The following is a 23,661-nucleotide window of genomic DNA, read 5'->3' as shown; positions in this document are numbered from 1 at the left end:
AGTCTCGAAATCACAAGGGACAGAACAAGCACCCGAGTGGCCTGTGTGGATAGAAATTGATGAATCCTTCTGATGTTATAAAGGAGAAATCAACATGAGCGTGTTAAATTAGCAATATGAGAGGAAAGTACAGTTGATTGTCCATGGTTACCCCAAGGATGCATGCAGTGCAGAAGGTGAGATCTGAGAGTGGGGCTGAGAGTGGCTGATGGGGGCCTTTCTGTGTGGAGTTTGCATGTTCTCCCTGTATCTGCGTGGGTTTCCTCTGGGTGCTCCGGTTTCCCCCACAGTTCAAAGACATGCAGTTAGGTTAACATGGGGCAGCCATGGCTGGAGGTTGGACTGAAGTGCCCCTGGTTGGACTTTGAAGCCAGACTGGTTAGAATTTTGGAGGTTGTTCTGTGAGAGATAGAGACAGTTCATTGTAGATGGCGTATTTGAGGAAATTAGAAAGAAAAGAGAGAAGTGATTCTGGTCAGTATTTGTTGATGTCTATGGGATTCAATGTGAGTTTCTTCAGGATGGGAATTACCCTTGCTTTTTTTAATGCAGTTGGTACATGACCGTTATGAAACCATTAATGATAGTAGTCATGAAGGGGAGGTGGTCTTGTGAGATGGTCTGGAGCATTGTGAAAAGGATTGGATACAATGGGCAGGTGGTATGATTGCAAGAAATGATGACTTTCAAGAGCCCTTCTGTTGCTGGATTAAAAAAAAATGTGCCAGTGAAAGAGAAGGGGAATTATGAATGTATTGTGTATGAGTTGGGGAAAGAATGAAGGTCAGGCAGGTTTTTTTTTCAATCTTCCCATCACAGAAGCTGGCAAAGTCATCAGCAGTTAAGGAGGATGGAGTTTTTCTTTGTAGAAGACAGTCTTGGCAGAAGTAATTTCAAATGAAAATTTGGACACAAGAGTGTGGTAAGAGACAAGATTTGTGTGTAGTTGTGATTTCTTCCACTTTCTCTCTGCTGTTCTTAATTCTCTATGATTGCTGCAGAACACATCTGATAGCCAAGGAACAGGGCAAGAAATGTTCCTGGATTTAGAAGACAGAGGGCAGAGGAGGTCCATGGAAGAAAAAAGTGAGGAGAGGAAATTGTCTGTGGCTAACTTCAATTGTAGGGAGGAAAAGGAGTCAGGGTTTGTAAGGGATGATGATAGGGTGCAGAAAGCTAGAGTGGGTGTTTCGGCAAGTGGGAGAGAAATACAGATAGCTGATTTTAGGCAGGATAAGGAGGGTGATGAAGGATATCAAGTGATGATCGGAGATGTGGAATGGGGTAGCATTGATGTTTGTAGCCGGAGAAAGGCAACTAAAGACCAGGTCCAGGACATTTCCTTGCTTGGAGAAGGAATGCTGGAGAGAGGGATGCTGTCTTAGGGAAAAGAATGAGATGTGTTCATATCTTCAAGAATGTCTCTTAGCAGAGACTTTCTCCTAGGGAACCAAGAGGGTGGTAGATGACAATGATGAGAAGGTTGATCAGAGAGGGAAATGTAGATGCACAGAATTTGAAAGATGTTGAGATGAGATAGAGAGAGAGATGTGAAGCACCATCACCAAGACAACAGCAAACCTGTACTACCACCCCTGCCAGTTTCTGGCATTGTTGCCACTTCCACTTCCTCTAATGATGGTGCTGGTTATGTGAGGCAAGCAGTTCTGAACTGACTGACGGCTAGATTAGCTCTGTTTCCACAGAACTAATCAAATATCTGTATTTTGAAATGAGCAGATTACTAATTTATCCAATCCATTATTATGCACAGCAGGTCAGTGTTTCCTAGACATATAATGTGGATGATAGAATGTTTTGATAAAGATGTTCAGATGAACTGTATACATCATTCTAAATAAGCAATAAATAGACAAGCACATCTGTGCATTTCAGTGCTAGTTTTCTGTCATTTCTGTCATATGTTTCTCTCAAACCATACAGTGGTGCTTGAAAGTCTGTGAACCCTTTAGAATTTTCTATATTTCTGCATAAATATGACCTAAAACATCATCAGATTTTCACACAAGTCCTAAAAGTAGATAAAGAGAACCCAGTTAAACAAACAAGACAAAAATATTATACTTGGTCATTTATTTATTGAGGAAAATGATTCAATATTACATATCTGTGAGTAGCAAAAGTATGTGAACCTTTGCTTTCAGTATCTGGTGTGACCCCCTTGTGCAGCAATAACTGCAAATAAACATTTCTGGTAACTGTTGATCAGTCCTGCACACCGGCTTGGAGGAATTTTAGCCCATTCCTCCGTACAGAACTGCTTCAACTCTGGGATGTTGGTGGGTTTCCTCACTTGAACTGCTCACTTCAGGTCCTTCCACAACATTTCCATTGGATTAAGGTCAGGACTTTGACTTGGCCATTCAAAAACATTAACTTTATTCTTCTTTAACCATTCTTTGGTAGAACGACTTGTGTGCTTAGGGTCGTTGTCTTGCTGCATGACCCACCTTCTCTTGAGATTCAGTTCATGGACAGATGTCCTGACATTTTCCTTTAGAATTCACTGGTATAATTCAGAATTCATTGTTCCATCACTGATGGCAAGCCGTCCTGGCCCAGATGCAGCAAAACAGGCCCAAACCATGATACTACCACCACCATGTTTCACAGATGGGATAAGGTTCTTATGCTGGAATGCAGTGCTTTCCTTTCTCCAAACATAACACTTCTCATTTAAACCAAAAAGTTCTATTTTGGTCTCATCCAATCACAAAACATTTTTCCAATAGCCTTCTGGCTTGTCCACGTGATCTTTAGCAAACTGCAGATGAGCAGCAGTGTTCTTTTTGGAGAGCAGTGGCTTTCTCCTTGCAACCCTGCCATGCACACCATTGTTGTTCAGTGTTCTCCTGATAGTGGACTCATGAACATTAACATTAGCCAATGTGAGAAAGGCCTTCAGTTGCTTAGAAGTTACCCTGGGGTCCTTTGTGACCTTGCCGACTATTACACGCCTTGCTCTTGGAGTGATCTTTGTTGGTCGACCACTCCTGGGGAGGATAATAATGGTCTTGAATTTCCTCCATTTGTACACAATCTGTCTGACTGTGGATTGGTGGAGTCCAAACTCTTTAGAGATGGTTTTGTAACCTTTTCCAGCCTGATGAGCATCAACAACGCTTTTTCTGAGGTCCTCAGAAATCTCCTTTGTTTGTGCCATGATACACTTCCACAAACATGTGTTGTGAAGATCAGACTTTGATAGATCCCTGTTCTTTAAATAAAACAGGGTGCCCACTCACACCTGATTGTCATCCCATTGATTGAAAACACCTGACTCTAATTTCACCTTCAAATTAACTGCTAATCCTAGAGGTTCACATACTTTTGCCACTCACAGATATGTAATATTGGATCATTTTCCTCAATAAATAAATGATCAAGTATAATATTTTTGTCTCATTTGTTTCACTGGGTTCTCTTTATCTACTTTTAGGACTTGTGTGAAAATCTGATGATGTTTTAGATCATATTTATGCAGAAATATAGAAAATTCTAAAGGGTTCACAAACTTTCAAGCACCACTGTACAATAAGCAACACTCATCCCCTTTCTATCCACATGTCAGCTAGAACAGTGAAATACAGAGCATGATAAGCAATGAAGGAAAGAGACAGTTAGCAAGAGACTGCAGAAAAGAGGATTACTGATGTCACATTTCAAAAGCTTAGTAACTCAGTTTTCTATATTTCTTGGAGCCCTACATAACAAAACTCTTTACCTTGGATTGTCATGTTTTTGTTTTTTTGTTTAGGCATGTTAAATGTGACAAGTGATGGACTTAATAGTTGATCTGGAATGGCTGCTTGCCTTTTTTTTGTGACAGCACTTGAAAAGGTTAGCAGTCAGGTCCATCTCTCCTCTTGTTCACCTCTGTCACAGGCAAAGCTAAGAGTTGCCCAAGGCTGGACAGATGTCATGGCCACTGCTGCAACAAGCCACCTGTCATAGGCACTTGTGGATGTCGCGCTTTCTGGAGCTATGGTGTAAGGAGGGCATGACCATGCCAATCCAGAAAGTAAACATTTCTGTCATGCTCTGATCACTTCACAATGTCTGTTGACTTTTATCAGTGTGCTGACAGTTGATGCATCACCTGTACCTTTGGGCTGTTCCATGGCCTAGTAGTAGTAGTAGTAGTAGTAGTAGTAGTCGTTGTAGTAGTAGTAGTAGAAGTAGTAAGAATTCATTTTCAAAAGTATTTTACAGGCAGTTTAACTGGTCAAGGTGTCAGGATGCTGTTAAATGTGAATTTCCTATTAGATAATATTAATAACAGTACTGTTGAATGCTTTATTGTGATTGGCGAGAAAGTGTTGATTAATTTTCTATAGCAGCATACCTCTGACAGTAGTGCTGACTGTAATTTAAATGGTTTGTATTAATGCAAACTCGAAGACTAATAATCATCCATCATCTAAGATTAATAATAAACAGTTTTTTTCAATGTGTTATTTAACAAAGAAAAACATCTTATTATTAATATGGTGAAGCTTCTCTAGAAGACATTAATTTAACATCAAGGGAAGGAGTCTCCAGTGTCAGAGCTTTGTAACAGCTTTTTTTTTATCACAGGAAAGTCTTCAGTGCAGACCACATTTTTGATACTCAGTAATGTCAAGTTACATTTTTTGTCTTATTAACTTCAAGACAGAGAAATAAAGAGAGGCTGGTGAGCGAACAACTGTTTATAGCTGCTAAATCATAAATGATAACAGGAACTAACTTGTCTCCACAGCATTTAATGTATATAAATGTATGTAAATGGTTAAAAAGGATGATGTGTTACTCATTAACAAATTACAAATTGTAATCATTGATAAATCACCATGCTATGAGAGGAATAAAACACTCCAGGAAGTGCTGTTTTGAAAATAATCCACTTTGATGTGGTAATCACAACACTGTGGATTATTTTTATATAACAGCATGGCCCATCATGTTTTATTCCTTAATACATCCAGTTATAACATATACCCATGTGGTTAATATTTTTCCTATGCCTCTGATTTATATGGACTTTCAGCTTCATGATCTACTGCTTACTGACATTATTGTAGCTTATTACTTTTTCCTCATGTAAGAAACTATACATACACACTCCAGATGAAAACCCTGCATTTAGAGTTATTTTTCTTTTGCTAGCGCTGTTATACATCAACGAATAATGCAACAACACAGCAACTGACCTTGTAAGCATGTCACATGCACATGGGCCTGGAATTCTAATTAGCTGTCATGTTTGAAGAAAAAGAAAAATATCATTTTAGATTCCTTGGCTGTAAAAAAAAAACCCTGTGCATCCTTATTTTGTATTGATGTTTAAAATAAAATAAAATAAAATAAAATAAAATAAATGGATGGTACCCCCACTGGTGAGGTCTAAAGAACAACATAAGGCTCTTGAAAAATAAATAAATAAATAAATAAATTTTAAAAAACCAAGATGAATACAACTCAGTTCCTCAATTTTATTTATTATTTCTAAACATGTACTATGTGCTAGGGGTAATTTCAGACGTGTGAGCCAACTTCTGCCTTCGCAGCTTTTATCCACCTCCGTTGCAGTGAATGTCACAAAAATACATGCTGCAGAACAAATACAACAAAAAGTTATGTTTTATTTCTGATACCTTTTGCTTCTGCGGCAATACCATAATGAGCTATTATAATATTTTACCACAATTGTTTTTGGGGTGACTGATTTCCCTGGAATGATGCAGGCTCTGTGCATGTATGGATCTGCAGAGACTCCTAGTGGTCAGGGCGCTAAGTATAAAGAGCTTCATGCAGCTTCAAACCTTGACCTACTTAGTTCACAGCCTTGTTTCTCTGCTAATACCTGGAAGTGTGTGCAGATGTGATGCAAATAGATCTTTCAAAAACAGAGCCATATTACAAAGGGAGATGGTAAATTTAGTTATACCTGTTGTTGTTATTATAATAAGTATATTCATAATTTGCGCCTACTGTTCAGAGATGGATAAATATACCATCCATCCATCATCTGTAGCCACTTATCCTGTTCTACAGGGTCGCAGGCGAGCTGAAGCCTATCCTAGCTGACTGTGGGCGAGAGGCGGGGTACACCCTGGACAAGTCACCAGGTTATCGCAGGGCTGACACATAGAGACAAACAACCATTCACACTCACATTCACACCTACGGTCAATTTAGGGCCACCAATTAACCTAACCTGCATGTCTCTGGACTGTGGGGGAAACCTGAGCACCTGGAGGAAACCCACGCAGACATGGGGAGAACATGCAAACTCCACACAGAAAGGCCCTTGCCGGCTGCTGGACTCAAACCCAGAACCTTCTTGCTGTGAGGCGACAATGCTAACCACTACACCACCTGGATAAATATATGAGCTCTCTAAATAATTGGACAGGTACTCAATTCTGTTCCATCACTCTTGGTTTAAAGTTGACAGGACTCAAAGTTACTGTTTCATTTCACATCCTACATGCTGAAGTACAGTAACAAAAACTTGTATCACAATTATTTATTGAATAGGTAATTAAAGTATTTCCAGACTAAACAGTTGTAGCACAATGTATGGTATGTTGATTAACAAAATTTTGGATGAAAGTTAATTATTTTTCACTAACAGCACATCTCCAGTGTTTAATTCTTTGTATGCCAGAGCATTTGCCTTCTTTTTTTTTTAAATGACACATCATAAATTTTAACCATTTTTAATGTTGTGGAACATCTGTGAGACAAAATTGCACTTGTTTTCATTCATAGTATAACAGTTAGAAAAATACTTCCCTCGTGAGTCTTTCTTTTGTTCTTGAACAAAGATAAATCAAAAATGCAGTTTGTCATGTTGTGAAGAAACTGGAAAGCACAAAGCACTCTGTCCTGAAGAGTCTCTCATAGCAAGAAAACTTACATTTATAAAGTGCTGACACCCGAGCCTGCCTCTAGGAATGTTAAATGTGTTGTCCTTTATTAAATAACAATATATTTTAAAACATGTTTACAATTTCCTATAAATTAACTTTTACTATATAAATTATAGCCTATTAGAACAAGCACACTCATATTAACTTGTCATTTTTAATTATGGCTGGCACTAGTCTCAGAGCTGCTCTTATAGAAAATCAAGGGGCACTGTTATAGATAATTAAGGGCTTCTGCCCAATCAGAACTGACAGGTCAACATAACTGTGGTGTAAGTTAAATGTCAAACTGACCGAGTTTTCACAATTACTGCCTGAAAGTCTGGTTATTTTGTTATTTACTGCAGTGATAGTATGTGTTTGTGTACCAGAGGGTCTCAGTAGAAGTTCAGAGACTGGGACTGTGGATAGGTTTAGGAGAATCTTGTAAAATGGGAACTAGCTGAGAATCATGGGAGTTGGAGTTTATAGTGGGTGTGGACATGGACATGACACAAATAGGCAAAGCCTTATTGCCTGCTTTTTAAAATATGGGTGTTAACTTTGCTGTTTGTCTTAAAAACACATTTAAACCATGTATCTAAATGTCAAACAATATGTTTTGTTCTGTTTAGAATTGGGATAGTATATTTTAATTGCACTGTAAAAAAATGAACTGTACTAGTTTATTTCCCTTAAAAGTTTATGTATGTATAGAACCTTTAAAAAGTTTGGACACACCTACTCATTCAATGGGTTTTCTTTATTTTGACTATTTTTGACATTGTAGGACAATACTGAAAACATCAAAACTCTGAAATAGCATATGGAATCATGTGGGAAACAAAAGTTAAAAACAAAATATGTTTCATGTTTCAGATTCTTCAAAGTAGCCAGCATTTACCTTGATTAGATTAGATTAGATTAGATTAGATTAGATTAGATTAGATTAGATTAGATTAGATTAGATTAGATTAGATTAGATTCACTTTATTCATCCCACATCGGGGAAATTCACGTGTTACAGTAGCAAGAAAATGTCAAACAGATAACAAATAAAACTGAAATAAAAATTAGACAAACGAAGGATTAAATACAAAGGGCTATTTGCATTATCTACCGTGAAAAAGTATAGAAAAATTGCCTTATTGAGAGGCTCGGAAAAATTGCACATTACAGGTAGACTCTGTATATATACACACGATTGATGATGCATGATTGGCATTATCTTAACCAGCTTCATGAGGTAGTCACCTGGAATGCTTTTCAATTAACAGGTGTCTTGTCAAACATTAATTAGTGGAACTTCTTGCCTTCTTAATGTGTTTGAGATCAAACAGTAAATAGTAAAGAATAAAAATACAGTAAATAGCCCTATTCCACAACTGTAGTAATCCAAATTATGTCAAGAACCACTCAACTAAGTAAAGAGAAACAACATCCATCATTACTTTAAGACATGAAGGGCAGTCTGTCCAGAAAATTGCAAGAACTTTGAATGTGTCTTCAAGTGCAGTTGCAAAACCATCAAACGCTCTGATGAAACTGGCTCTCATGAGGACCGTCCCAGGAAAGGAAGACCAATACTTACCTCTGCTACAGAGGATAAGTTCATTAGAGTTACCAGCCTCAGAAATTGCCAATTAAAATCACTTCAGATTAGAGCCTACATGAATGCTTCACGGAATTCAAGTAGCAGACACATCTCAACTTCAACTATTTAGAGGAGTCTGCATGAATCAGGCTTTTACAGTTGAATTGCAAGGAAACCACTACTGAGGGAGGCCAATAAGAAGAAGAAAATTGCTTGGGCCAAGAAACACAAGGAATGGACATGAGACCAATGGAAATCTATACTTTGGTCTCATGAGTCCAAATTTGGAATTTTGGGTTCCAACCGCTGTGTCTTTGTGAGATGCAGAAAAGGGGAACAGATGGTATTTGCATGTGTGGTTCCCACTGTGAAGCATGGAGGAGAAGGTGTGTTGTTGTGGGGGTGCTTTGCTGGTGACACTGTTGACGATTTTATTCAAAATTGAAAGCACACCTAACCAGCATCACTTCCACAGCATTCTTCAGTGACTTTCCATCCCATCTGGTTTGTTCTTGGTGGGACCATCATTTATTTTTCAACAGGACAATGACCCAACACACACCTCCAGGCTAAGGGCTATTTTATTAAGAAGGTTACAAAGTAGAAAATAATAAAAATAGAGAAAAAACAGTGAACTTGAAGGTGTGTCCAAACTTTTAACTGGTAAAAAAAAAAAAAAATATATATATATATATATATATATATATATATATATATAAACCCATTATCCATAACCACTTATCCTGTGCAGGGTCATGGGCAAGCTGGAGCCTATCCCAGCTGACTATGGGCAAGAGGCAGGATACACACTGGACAAGTCATCAGATCATCACAGGGCTGACACATAGAGACAAACAACCATTCACTCTCACACCTACGGTCAATTTAAAGCCACCAATTAGCCTAACCTAATTGTCTTTGAACTGTGGGGGAAACCAGAGCACCTGGAGGAAACCCACACAGACACAGGGAGAACATGCAAACTCCACACAGAAAGGCCCCTGTTGGCCACTCAACTCAAACCCAGAACCTTATTACTGTGAGGCAACAGTGCTAACCACTACACCACCACGCCACCCTGCAGTTAGCTTGAAATATAGTCAAATGTATCTAGTATTTCCTTTAAAAGGGTTATACTAAACCAAATATTAAGATTATTAAACCTTTTCCTTTAGAAATTGTATTAATTCCATGCATGAAATTCATGTAAGGCTTGAAAGTAATAAAATTTCTAAAAGAAATGGGTTTAATAATCTTATATTTGAATTACTGTAATCTTAGGAAATAATCATCTCGTAGTACTCATACTCATTATCATCTGCTAAGATACCATTTTTATGGAGAGCATGGTGATACTTGTAAAGGAAAGAATTTCACTGTACTTGTACAGTATATTTGAGAATATATGCTGTTTTCTTTATCGTCTTGCTTTTGCACCTAGTGTGAACATTATTTTCATGCTTTAATGTAAGGTAACTACTTCAATAGATCTGTGAGAATCTCTATGTTGACTTATCAATATAAAACTTGTAAAACATTCATCTGAATTACAGTTAGTATGAGCTGAATTGAATGAACTTGCCATTGTATGTGGCAGGACTGGAATATCTTGGCCAACATTTGAATCTCATCACAATAACGCTCCCACACAGACAAGGGGAGAATATGCAAACTCCACACAGAAAGGCCCCTGTTGGCCACTGGGCTCAAACCCAGAACCTTCTTGCTGTGAGGTGACAGTGCTACACCACCATCCCACCCCATATATACAGATGTTTTATGCTTTTGTAAATATAGATATATTTTTAAGTGCTGTGACTTCTCGCATGTTTGCTTAAAACCCTTTCACCACTGTGTAACTTTTTCCAGAAGGGGTTTCACTACTTCAGTGAGACTGGAATAGTGGTCTGCAGTGGTGAAAGGGTTATGTGATAAAACATATTAAGATTCCTGGTAATAGATAGAAAAATTATTTCCCTAGTGCCAGAGACTAACATTTGCATCATGTCCACTTTGGCTTGAGAGCAATATTATTGAGGTGTAACCAGAGCCTCCCTACCCATGAAGAAGGAAGTATGCTGTGTGCTTGCCTCACTAATACTACTGCTCACTCAGTGTTACATACTTGAGGATTTGGAAAGTACAACACCATCCAACATATCTAATCTGCCACTAGGTTCTGCACTAATTAGATCCAACCTCACCATAACTTTTTATCTCTCTGTTACTCAGGTATATAGAGAGGGACTGACTGCACCCCAGCACTTGCAGGTGTTTCTTAAACATAGATTAAAATATCTAAGCTACAGTCAAATAAGTAACTAGCTGTGCTACAAGCTGCTAAGAGAATGTAGCTAACTGAAGCTACTTTATCAAACTGAATGAAATCAGCTGTAATATTTTTAATGTTATTGTGCAGCTAATTTATTGCACAAAATAAAAAAGTTTATATGTTTTGTAAATGCCACAACAAATAGGCTTTGATTTTCTCTTTGTAAAAACCCTCACACTAAGAAGCAGTTAGTATTACCTAACTGGAAAACAAATATATCTGAGGTCAGCTGTCATGCAACTTTAAGATTCAAGGTTCAAGGTTTCTTTATTTGTACCATACTGTAATACTGGTAAATTCGTTGTGCAGGCAGGAATTCAGCGATCCCAATACAAAATAACAGCTACGTAAAATACATTGTGACAGACAAGACAACAACAGTACACGCATCCTAACATATACAATCCTTAAAAGTGAGATCTTTAAAAAGTGCTTCATCATCAATTGTTCAGTATGAACAAAATTATTCACCTCTGGGCCTTACTGTTCAGCAATACAATTGCTGTTGGTACAAAGCTCTTTCTGTACCGTTTTGTCCTTCCCTTAGGGACCCCAAAACGACGACCAGAGCGAAGGAGCTGGAACTCACCATGCAAAGGGTGTGAGCCATCTTTAAGAATACAGGTAGCTTTACATTGTAACTGTATGTCATAAAGAGAAGACATGGTGGGTTGAGGCTTCCCAATTAGCCGCCCAGCCCATTTCATGATTTGGTTCAGGGAGTTTTTGTCCTGTAGTGACAGATTACCAAACCAAGACACCAAGGCAAAAGATAACAATGACTCAATAAAAGCATGATAAAATAGGGTCAGCATAGTTTTAGCAATGTTAAAACGGAACAATTTCCGAAGATAGAACAACCGCTGATGTCCCCTCTTGCATACTGCTTCGCAGTTCTTGTTAAAAGTCAATTTGTCATCAATGACAATCCCAAGATACTTGTAATTATCCACACATTCAACAGATTGGCCCTTGATGACTGTGGGATCATGGTTTGGAGCCTGATTTCTAAAATCAATAACCATGTCCTTTGTTTTGGATGTATTAAGCACCAAGAAAGAAAGATCGCACCACCTGATAAAATCCTCCAAGACTGGACCATGACTGGATTCATTATTGTGTAACAAACTTACAATTACGGTATCGTCTGCAAATTTTTAAATGTGCCTGTTTTCACAGACACTCTTACACATATCTGTATAAAGGATAAAAAGTAAGGGAGAGAGAACACATCCCTGAGGTAAGCCAGTAGAGTAACACAGTTACTCAGATAAAATGCCATTCACTTTGACCCTCTGTGTTCTATCTGTTAAAAAATCTAAAATCCAACCACCAGATTATGGCTAAGCTGGAACTGCTCAACAAGCCTCATGGCTAAAATGTGAGGTTGTATGGAGTTACAAGCCGATGAAAAATCAATAAAAAAAGTCAATCTAACGTGGGTTTTGTTCCCCTCCAGATGTTTAAATAAAAGATTTAGCAGGGTAAGTGTGGCATCTTCAATGCCTCTGTGGGCCCTGTAAGCAAATTGCATGGGGTCAAGTACATGTGCAGTCCTCTCCAGAAGCTCCGACTTAACAATTTTCTCAAATGATTTCATTAAAAGAGAGGTGAGGGCAACCAGTCTAAAATCATTCAGCATTTTAGGTCTGCTGACTTTAGGAACAGGGATAACCTCTGCTTGTTTCCACAGCCTAGGCACCTTTTGCTGACTCAGTGATACATTAAAAATATAATGAAAAATTGGACTCAGTTGTCTTGCACATGACTTAAGTAAGATTCCACTTATTTTATCAGGTCCAGGACTTTTTTTTGTTTTGAGAGAGAGGAGACACTTTTCCACTTTTCTTTGTTCGAGTACTAAGTGTTGGTCATCTTTAAAATTATCTCTCAAACTCTTAACTTCCTCACTGAAGTCAAACTGGTCAAATCGTAAATAAAATTTATTGAGAGCACTGGCTAGATCCCAATTTGACCCGAAACCATCAATAGTAATGCAGGAGCCCTTCATCTGTTTTATGCCTGCCATTGTCTTCATACCAGACCAGACAGCAAAAAGGTTCTTATCTGCTAGTTTACTCTCTACTTTAGTTTTATATTTCTGTTTAGCCTGTGAAATTTCATTTCTCAGCTCTCTATTAGCTACTTGAAGTTCAGAAGGTCTCCCACAATTAAAGGCCAGCCTCTTCTGCTGTAGATGAACCCTGACTTCCTTGGACATCCAGGGTTTGTTATTGGGGTACACCTTGATCTTTTTGGTGGGAATAATCATATTCTCACAGAAAGTCATATAATAAATCACATCAGTGAGTTCATCAATGTATGTACAGGAGTCTTTAAATATCTCCCAATCGGTACAGTCAAAACACCCTTGGAGACAAGCAGTCAATTCGTCAGACCAAATTTTGACCTCTTTGGTCTGTATTTTTTCACTTTTTAGTACAGTTTTATATACAGGGAGAAGGAGCACACAATTGTGGTCAGCAGAGCCTAATGGAGGCAGCTGAATTGATTTATAAGCTCCCTTTACTGTACCATAGCAAAGGTCTAATGTCTTGTCCTTCCTAGTTGTACAAGTAACATATTGATAAAAGTTCTTTAAGGACTTTTTCAGTGACACATGATAAAAATCTCCCAATATAAGATGTGGTGCTTCAGGTCCTGGACATCTCTGGACACCATAAGAGCTGCCTTGGACTCGCATAACCAAAAGATAGCAACCATAGAGAACATGCTTACTACCCATAGCGATGATTTACCCGAGCTAACAACGAGACTGGATCGACTTGGAAAGGCGAATGCTGCACTAGCGTCCAAAGCAGAGGACCTTGAGAATCGATCCAGACGACAGAACCTAAGAATCGTTGGCCTACCTAAGGGGGCTGAAGGAGGCTTGCCTCTAGACTTTGTCTTGCAGCTCCCGCATGAAGTAATCGGAGAGGAGATATTTCCAAAGCCACCAGAGCTTGACAGAGCACATCGTATACCAGCACCAAAGCCGACCCAGGGGCAACGTTCACGGGTGCTCATTGTTAGAGTCCATCAATTTCAGGACAAGGAGCGTGTTCTTCGTTGGGCCAGATCGCAGAAAGTGGAGATAAAGTTCAACGACAACAGGATCCTGTTCTTCCCTGATATGAGTGCAGGTTTGGCCAAGCAACGGGCAGTATTCAGAGATATTAAGGCTAAACTCCACAAGGCTGGAATTATGTTTGCACTTCACCACCCAGCTCGCCTGTGCATTACCATTGATGGGAATAAACATCATTTCAACACCCCAGAGGCGGTAGAAATGTTCTACAAGCAAGTTAAAACCTCTGTGACCAATACTACTGAAGATGATTAGTGCCTGTGGACATGGATCAGAGACGGTTTGTTGTGACTAAAGAGGTCTGTGTTTCTCAATATTTGTTAGGTATGTTCCGGAGAAATGCTATGGCCTTAAAGTGCCGTACATTTTCTAACACTAGGTGGACTGTTTGCTAACATGACATTGGTCTCAGCAACAAGTGACTAATTTGTTTTTACGTTAAGGAGACTGACTTGGACTTCTGAAAGATTAACGGCGAATTTTGTATTTAGGTAAACTAGGGGAACTTGTAATTGTATCATGCGCATATTTAATAGAATGTGTTCGGATATCCAGGAGCTCTCTTGATGCTTTTAAGTTTTGGTTAGACACAAACATTGGTTTAGTGTTGGAAGTGCCATTGGAAGAGGGACCTGCAGCTCACTTCAAAGGAAGGATGAGCATAGGACTTTAAACCTAGCAGATTGTTCTAATGCTGCTGCTTAATTCTATGTTACTTTTTTTTTCCCTTCTGGGTTGGAGATTGGGTGGTGGGGGGTTACATTGGTCTCAATCATAATACTTAACAGTATAAGCAAAGCATGATTTTACATGAAACATTATCTATGGAATTTAATGTGTTTTTCCAGAGATTATATCACTAGAATCCCATGATTAATACAAATACTGGTTATGGGTTGGAAAAGCTACATGTCAAATTCATGTCATGGAATGTTAGAGGGTTAAATGGTCCTGTTAAGACGGTAAAAGTGTTCCAGCATATCAAACTGCATAGGGCAGATATTATTTTTCTTCAGGAAACCCACCTTAAATTGAGTGATCATACAAGGCTTAGGCGCCCATGGGTGGGACAAATATTTCATTCTTTATTTAACTCAAAAGCTAGGGGGACAGCTATTTTGATTTCTAAAAAATTACAGTTCATTCCTGAAAACATAATACCTGACTGTAATGGGCGCTTCATTATTGTCTCGGGAAGACTTTTTCATTTACGAGTCACACTAGTGTGTGTGTATGCTCCCAATGTTGAGGATGATAAATTTATGACCACACTTTTATCTTTAATTCCAAATATGGACACACATTATTTAATTTTGGGGGGAGATCTAAATTGTGTTTTGGACACTCAGTTGGATCGCTCCAGCTCTAGGGTGACAAATCTATCAAAAATGGCGATGACATTGAAATCATTCATGGAAGACTGTGGAGATTGTGATCCTTGGAGATATTTACATCAAAACACTAAAGCATATTCGTTCTTCTCACATGTACACCACATGTATTCAAGGATAGACTCTCTTTATTGATAAGATATTGCTGCCGTCTATGCACTCTTCTGAATATTCAGCAATAGTAATTTCAGATCATCCTCCTCTCTTGCTTGACCTCAGATTTGACTCTCTGGCAGCTGGAAATCCACAGTGGAGACTTAACACATTTTTACTGTCTATAGATACTTTCTGCACTTCAATAACTCAAGCAATAGAGGAATTTTTAAGTTTTAACAATTCAGATGAGATCAGTCCATCATTACTATGGGAAGCCTTGAAAGCTACTATTAGAGGAAGAATAATTTCTTATTCTTCTTATCATAATAGGCTGCGCAGAAAGACACAAACTGATATAATTGAAATGATATCTGAAATTGATAGACAATATGCTTGTAGGAATTCAAGCGGGTGGGTGGAGCACAGAAGTACGGCAGGCCAGAACTGAGTTCCAAAAACTCTTTATTTGCACTTTTCAGTGATTATTTTACACTCTCCCAGCCACACACGCACACACAAGTCGTCTGGTTGGGGAGAGAGCTCCCTTCCTCTACTCTCTCTCTCCTTTTATAGGGCCAGGTCACTGGGGAAGACACACAAACACAGGTTAACTGACATCAGGTGCAGTGATTCTGCCACTTACCTTCCCTGACTCTGCCCTCCATTCACAGACCGACACTTGACCACGCCCCCGCTGCCACATACCCCCACCGCCGGCCTGCAGCCGACTCCCCCCCCGACGGGAGAGGAAATCCGCCATGACCATCTGCGCCCCCAGCCTGTGGACCACCTTGAAGTTAAAGGGCTGGAGTGCCAGATACCAATGGGTGATCTGCGCATTGGCATCCTTCATGCGGTGGAGCCACTGGAGGGGCGCGTGGTCCGAACAGAGGGTGAAAGGGTGTCCCAGTAGGTAGTAGCGGAGGGCGAGGACCACCCACTTGATGGCCAGGCACTCCTTTTCTATCGTGCTGTAGCGGCCCTCACGCACCGACAACTTCCTGCTGATGTACAGCACTGGGCGATCCTCCCCCTCCACCTCCTGGGACAGAACAGCCCCCAGCCCTCTGTCCGACGCATCCGTCTGCAACATAAAGGGGAGAGAAAAGTCAGGGGAGTGTAACAGTGGCCCCCCACACAGTGCAGCCTTTACATCAGAGAAAGCCCACTGGCATTGCTCCGTCCACTGGACCGGATCTGGTGCCCCCTTTTTAGTGAGATCAGTCAGCGGGCTGGTGACGTCTGAATAATTAGGTATAAACCTATGATAGTAGCCAGCCAACCCCAGGAACTCTCTTACCCCCTTTTTGGTCTTGGGCCTCGGGCAGGCCGCAATCTCTGCTGTCTTATTAATTTGGGGACGCACCTGCCCATTGCCCAAGTGGAAGCCCAGATACCGTACTTCCACCTGCCCAATCGCACACTTCTTCGGGTTGGCTGTGAGACCCGCTCGCCTCAGCGACCTAAGGACAGCCCTTAGGTATTATAAATGCCGTGGCCAGTCATTACTATAGATTATAATATCATCCAAATATGCGGCCGCATACGTGGCGTGGGGGCGGAGGACCCAATCCATAAGCCGCTGGAACGTAGTGGGTGCCCCAAACAGCCCAAAAGGAAGTGTGACAAATTGGTGTAAGCTAAATGGTGTGGAAAAGGCCGTTTTCTCTTGGGATAATGGAGTCAAGGGGATCTGCCAATACCCCTTTGTCAAATCCAGTGTAGAATAAAAATGAGCCATGCCTTGTCAATCCAGCAACTCGTCAATATGAGGCATTGGGTATGCATTGAATTTAGACACCGCATTGACTTTTCTATAGTCCACACAGAACCGGACCGACCCGTCGGCCTTGTGAACCAAGACCACCGGGCTGCTCCAGTCACTGTGGGACTCCTCGACAATGCCCATGTCAAGCATGGCCTCGAGTTCTTCCCGAACCACCTTTTTCTTGTGTTTGGGCAGCCTGTAAGGGCGGCTGCGCACTACCATCCCTGGGGGCATCTCAATGTGGTGTTCTATGAGGCGGGTGCGGCCGGGCAGGGGTGAGAACACGTCCGAAAATTTGGTCTGCAACTGGGCAACCTCCGTGAGTTGGGTTGGGGAGAGGTGGTCTCCACAGGGGACTGGAGAGGTTAGCAATGTCAATGTTCCCTTCTGAACCTCTGGCCCCAGCTCCACCTTCTCCGGAACCAACGACACCAATGCCACGGGGACCTCCTTGTTCCAAAGTTTAAAGTGCTGATGACACGTTTTTGACATCTTTGGCGATGTTTTATAACATAAAAAGTAATTACCAGGGGGCGTCATGGCTCGGGTGGCTGGGGTGCCGTGCCGTGGGTCCGGGGACCTCGGGTTCGATTCCGGCCCAGGGTCGTTTCCTGGTCCCTCCCCATCTCTCTCTCCCACTCATTTCCTGTCTCTACCACTGTCCTATCCAATAAAGGTAAAAAAAAAAAGCCCCCCCAAAAAAAAGTAATTACCGATGATCCATATATTAATTCACGAAGGCGCCTATTTTACAAGTTATGATAAAAAAACGCGGCTATTTGGGCAAATTTGACAGGGCTGCAGCACCCAGGAGACGAAAGAGGAGGAGGAGCTATATGACGTCAGCGAAAGAACCTTCCTCCTAACTTACCAGTTTGTTGTTGATGTGACAGGTGTTCAGTTTGTCATTATTAGTATTATTATTATACATTATTTTATATATATATATATATATATATATATATATATATATATATATATATATATATATACACAGTGGTGCTTGAAAGTTTGTGAACCCTTTAGAATTTTCTATATTTCTGCATAAATATGACCTAAAACATCATCGGATTTTCACACAAGTCCTAAAGGTAGATAAAGAGAACCCAGTTAAACAAATGAGACAAAAATATTATATTTGGTCATTTATTTATTGAGGAAAATGATCCAATATTACATATCTGTGAGTGGCAAAAGTATGTGAACCTCTAGGATTAGCAGTTAATTTGAAGGTGAAATTAGAGTCAGGTGTTTTCAATCAATGGGATGACAATCAGGTGTGAGTGGGCACCCTGTTTTATTTAAAGAACAAGGATCTATCAAAGTCTGATCTTCACAACACATGTTTGTGGAAGTGTATCATGGCACAAACAAAGGAGATTTCTGAGGACCTCAGAAAAAGTGTTGCTGATGCTCATCAGGCTGGAAAACATTACAAAACCATCTCTAAAGAGTTTGGACTGCACCAATCCACAGACAGACAGACTGTGTACAAATAGAGGAAACTCAAGACCATTGTTACCCTCCCCAGGAGTGGGCGACCAACAAAGATCACTCCAAGAGCAAGGCGTGTAATAGTCGGCGAGGTCACAAAGGACCCCAGGGTAACTTCTAAGCAACTGAAGGCCTCTCTCACATTGGCTAATGTTAATGTTCATGAGTCCACCATCAGGAAAACACTGAACAACAATGGTGTGCATGGCAGGGCTGCAAGGAGAAAGCCACTGCTCTCCAAAAAGAACATTGCTGCTTGTCTACAGTCTGTTAAAGATCATGTGGACAAGCCAGAAGGCTATTGGACAAATGTTTTGTGGACGGATGAGACCAAAATAGAACTTTTTGGTTTAAATGATGTGTTATGTTTGGAGAAAGGAAAACACTGCATTCCAGCAGAAGAACCTTATCCCATCTGTGAAACATGGTGGTGGTAGTATCATGGTTTGGGCCTGTTTTGCTGCATCTGGGCCAGGACGGCTTGCCATCATTGATGGAACAATGAATTCTGAATTATACCAGCGAATTCTAAAGGAAAATTTCAGGACATCTGTCCATGAACTGAATCTCAAGAGAAGGTGGGCCATGCAGCAAGACAACGGCCCTAAGCACACAAGTCGTTCTACCAAAGAATGGTTAAAGAAGAATAAAGTTAATGTTTTGGAATGGCCAAGTCAAAGTCCTGACTTTAATCCAATCAAAATGTTGTGGAAGGACCTGAAGTGAGTAGTTCATGTGAGGAAACCCACCAACATCCCAGAGTTGAAGCTGTTCTGTATGGAAGAATGGGCTAAAATTCCTCCAAGCCGGTGTGCAGGACTGATCAACAGTTACTGCAAACATTTAGTTGCAGTTATCGCTGCACAAGGGGGTCACACCAGATACTGAAAGCAAAGGTTCACATACTTTTGCCATTCACAGATATGTAATATTGGATCATTTTCTTCAATAAATAAATGAGCAAGTATAATATTTCTGTCTCATTTGTTTAACTGGGTTCTCTTTCTCTACTTTTAGGACTTGCGTGAAAATCCGATGATGTTTTAGGTCATATTTATGCAGAAATATAGAAAATTCTAAAGGGTTCACAAACTTTCAAGCACCACTGTGTGTGTATATATATATATATATATATATATATATATATATATATATTTATTATGCCTTCGCATTGTGTTGCCGGCTTTTGCTCCAAAACCTACAAGGATGGGGTAAGTTTATTCAAGTTTCCCAGAGATCCCGAGCTGCATGCGAAGTGGGTGAAGCAAGTCAGGCGCACTCGTGACAAGTGGGAGCCCTCACCAACATCCATCCTGTGCTCTGAACACTTCGATTTGGATTGTTTTGACACCCTTCCCAGCTTAAAAAAATCTCTTGGGTGTTCAGTTCAGCACAAACGTGTGTTACTACCATCAGCAGTGCCTACACAGTGTTGCCAGATTGGGAGGTTTCCCGCCCAGTTGAGTGGTTTCAAGTGCATTTTGGTGGGTTTTGAACATATTTTGGGCTGGAAAACGTCAGCAGTATCTGTTGCCAGATACTGCTGAAGTTTTCCAGCCCAAAATATGTTCAAAACCCACCAAAATGCACTTGAAACCACCCAACTGGGTGGAATTCCTCCCAATCTGGCAACACTGCCAGTATTCCAGAGGGGGTCTACTAGTAGCTATGCCGGATCCAAAGACAGTCCTCCTGTCAGAACATGTGTTGTGAAACAACATAAGATAAAGGTACGTAGAGCTATAGATTCTACATAATAATCATAAATGCAATCATAAAGTCGGCGTGATATCAGTCATGTATTTGCTTGTGAAAGCTTGCGGCTTTCATGTAACTGCCACCTAGCAACGAGAGGCAAAGGGTAAAAAGGCTATCATTAGATTCTATTCGGAAGAGATCAACACAATTCTAGACTCCCACAAGAGGAAGAGCTAGCACTAGAGAGTTCACCGGCGTTTTCATGCGCCATTTCCATTGAGTAGAACCAGAGTAGAACAGCCAGTGAACTGCAGTGTGTTCTCCCGCTGACGTCACAACATGGCCGCGGGCCATGGACCCAGTTTTCTTGCGCTGTGCAATTAAAAGTTGGATATTTGCATAACAACAGCTTCTTTTCACGTAATTATAACAGAAATCTAACATGTTTGCCATGTTGTATAGTTTATTTAAGAAATTGCATAGAGTCATGTTCGTGTCATCAGCCCTTTAAGCAGATTGAGGTGGTAAATCTGTAGCACCCCACCCCTGTCCGTTCGCCTCACCTCATAGTCGACGTCCCCGACTAGCCGTGTGACCTCAAAGGGTCCTTGCCACTTGGCGATCAATTTGGAGCTCGACGTGGGCAACAGCACAAGTACTTTATCTCCCGGTGCGAACTCCCTAAGGCACGTGCCCCTGTTGTACAGGCGGATTTGCCATTCTTGGGCCTGCCACAAATTCTCCTGGGTTAGGTGTGTGAGTGTGTGGAGTTTTGCACGCAGGTCGATAACGTATTGAATTTTGTTTTTGCTCGTTGAAGGTCCCTCCTCCCAATTTTCCCGCAGTACATCTAGGATGCCACGCGGCTTACGCCCATATAATAATTCGAACGGGGAGAACCCCATGGAGGCTTGTGGGACCTCTCGCACTGCAAATAACAGGGGTTCGAGCCATTTATCCCAGTTGCATGCGTCCTCGCGTACAAACTTTTTAATTATGTTCTTGAGGGTGCGATTGAACCATTCGACTAAGCCGTCCATTTGTGGGTGATAAATGCTGGTGTGGATCGGCTTAATTCCTAGTAACCCATACAGTTCGCGCAGTGTGCATGACATAAATGCAGTGCCTTGATCAGTCAGAATCTCTTTGGGGATTCCAGCTCGGGAGATGACGTGGAAGAGTGCTTCCGCAATACTGCGTGCTGAGATATTGCGAAGAGGCATTGCTTCCGGATATCGCGTTGCATAGTCCATCAGAACTAAAATAAAGCGATACCCTCGTGTTGACCGATCTAATGGCCTGACGAGATCCATCCCAATTCTTTTGAACAGGGTCTCGATTAATGGCAGAGGGCGCAAAGGCACTTATGGAATGGACACTGGATTTACTAACTGGCATTCACGGCACGCCGTACACCACCTACGGACATCGCCGCGAATCCCTGGCCAATAGAACCGGGCCATTATTTGGGCTAGTGTTTTATCCTGCCCTAAGTATCCAGCCATGGGATTAAAGTGAGCCGCCTGGAATACCAATTCCCAGCAGCTCTTTGGGATCAAAAGTTGTGTGATCGGCTCCTTAGTCTGAGTGTCCTGCGTCACTCGGTATAATCTATCCTTCATGATGGAAAAATAGGGGAAGGACGGGGTGGCATTTGGCTGGAGCGTTTGACCATCGATTACTCTCACTTGGTCAAACGCATGCCGCAGAGTCTCGTCTCACGACTGCTCTAACAAGAAATCCACAAGGGATTCCCCGAGAGAGGGAGGAGGAGCCTGCTGCTCCTCACTCTGACACGGTGATGATGTAGATGGCTCTGTGACAGCTGCTCCCGCCAATGCCACACCAGGACCTCCCCCTGCTGAACTATGGCAGGCCCCACTCTTCACTAAATGAGTCATTAATTCCCAAAATCCCGGCCAATCGGTCCCCAAAATTATCAAGTGGGTAAGGCGAGGATTAACCGCCGCCTTTACACTAAATTTCTCCCCTCGAAATAGAATGTGGACCAATACTAAAGGGTAGTTGTGAACATCCCCGTGCACACACAACACCTTCACCAGTTGTGCTCTCCCCAATGCCTCGTCTTGCACCAGGCTTTGTTGGATTGAGGTCTGATTACAGCCGGAGTCCACCAAAGCCTGGGGTGGAGCCGGCCCCCGCCTCCGTGGTGAAGGAATGGGGCAAGGACGAGGAACAGAAGGGGAGGGAGAGAGAGAGAGGGGAGAAGAGAAGACATGCTGTCCTGCCATCGGAACAGCCGCCAAATGGTCCTCCACCAGCTCGATGGCCTGATTCAGTGACACCAGGCAATGGCACTGGACCCACTCTGCGGTCCCTTCGGGAAGTTGGGCGATGAACTGTTCCAGTACCACCAGATCGACGATTCCCTCGGCGTCGCAGTTGTCAGCCCTCAGCCACCGCCGGCAGGCATCCCGGAGTTGCTGGCCAAACGCGAATGGCCAGCCAACCTCCTCTAGGCACAGAGCGCAGAAGAGCTGTCGTTGTTGTTCTGGGGTGCGCCCCACACGCTGGAAGATGGCCCAATGGAGGTCTGCGTAAACCAGCTGGCTGTCAGCGGGGAGCTGTAGCGCGGCCAGCTGCGCCTCACTCATTAGCAGGGGGAGGAGGCGCGCCACGCGTTGTTCCATCAGCCAGCCCCAGGCCTCTGCTGCTTGCTTGAAGAGTGCGAGGAAGGCCTCGGGGTCATCGTGCAGGCCCATCTTCGTTAGGCTGAGGTGGGGAGGGCCCGCGGTGGTGGAGGTGGTGGAATGCCTGACGATCTTCCTGCTGAGCCAGCACCAGGGCCTCGAACCGTTGCTCCTGCTCCTTCCAGAGGGCGACCAGCGCCTGGTGATGGCTCTGTTGGGCCATGACGAGGGCATGGATCAGGTCCGTGAAGGGGGAGGACTCCATGGGGCTGTTCTCCTCTGTGCTCCGAGCTCCTGGGCTTCGGCACCACTGTAGGAATTCGAGCGGGTTGGTGGAGCACAGAAGGGCGGCAGGCCAGAACTGAGTTCCAAAAACTCTTTATTTGCACTTTTCAGTGATTATTTTACCCTCTCCCTGCCACACACGCACGCGCACACACACACACACACACACACAAGTCATCTGGTTGGGGAGAGAGCTCCCTTCCTCTGCTCTCTCTCTCCTTTTATAGGGCACAGTCACTGGGGAAGACACACAAACACAGGTTAACTGACATCAGGTGCAGTGATTCTGCCACTTACCTTCCCTGACTCCGCCCTCCATTCACAGACCAACACTTGACCACGCCTCC

The sequence above is a fragment of the Neoarius graeffei genome, chromosome 16 (genome assembly GCF_027579695.1).
Source record: "Neoarius graeffei isolate fNeoGra1 chromosome 16, fNeoGra1.pri, whole genome shotgun sequence".
Classification (NCBI taxonomy): domain Eukaryota; kingdom Metazoa; phylum Chordata; class Actinopteri; order Siluriformes; family Ariidae; genus Neoarius; species Neoarius graeffei.
The sequence above is the reverse complement of the archived record's forward strand: the minus strand, read 5'-3'. Positions refer to the sequence as shown.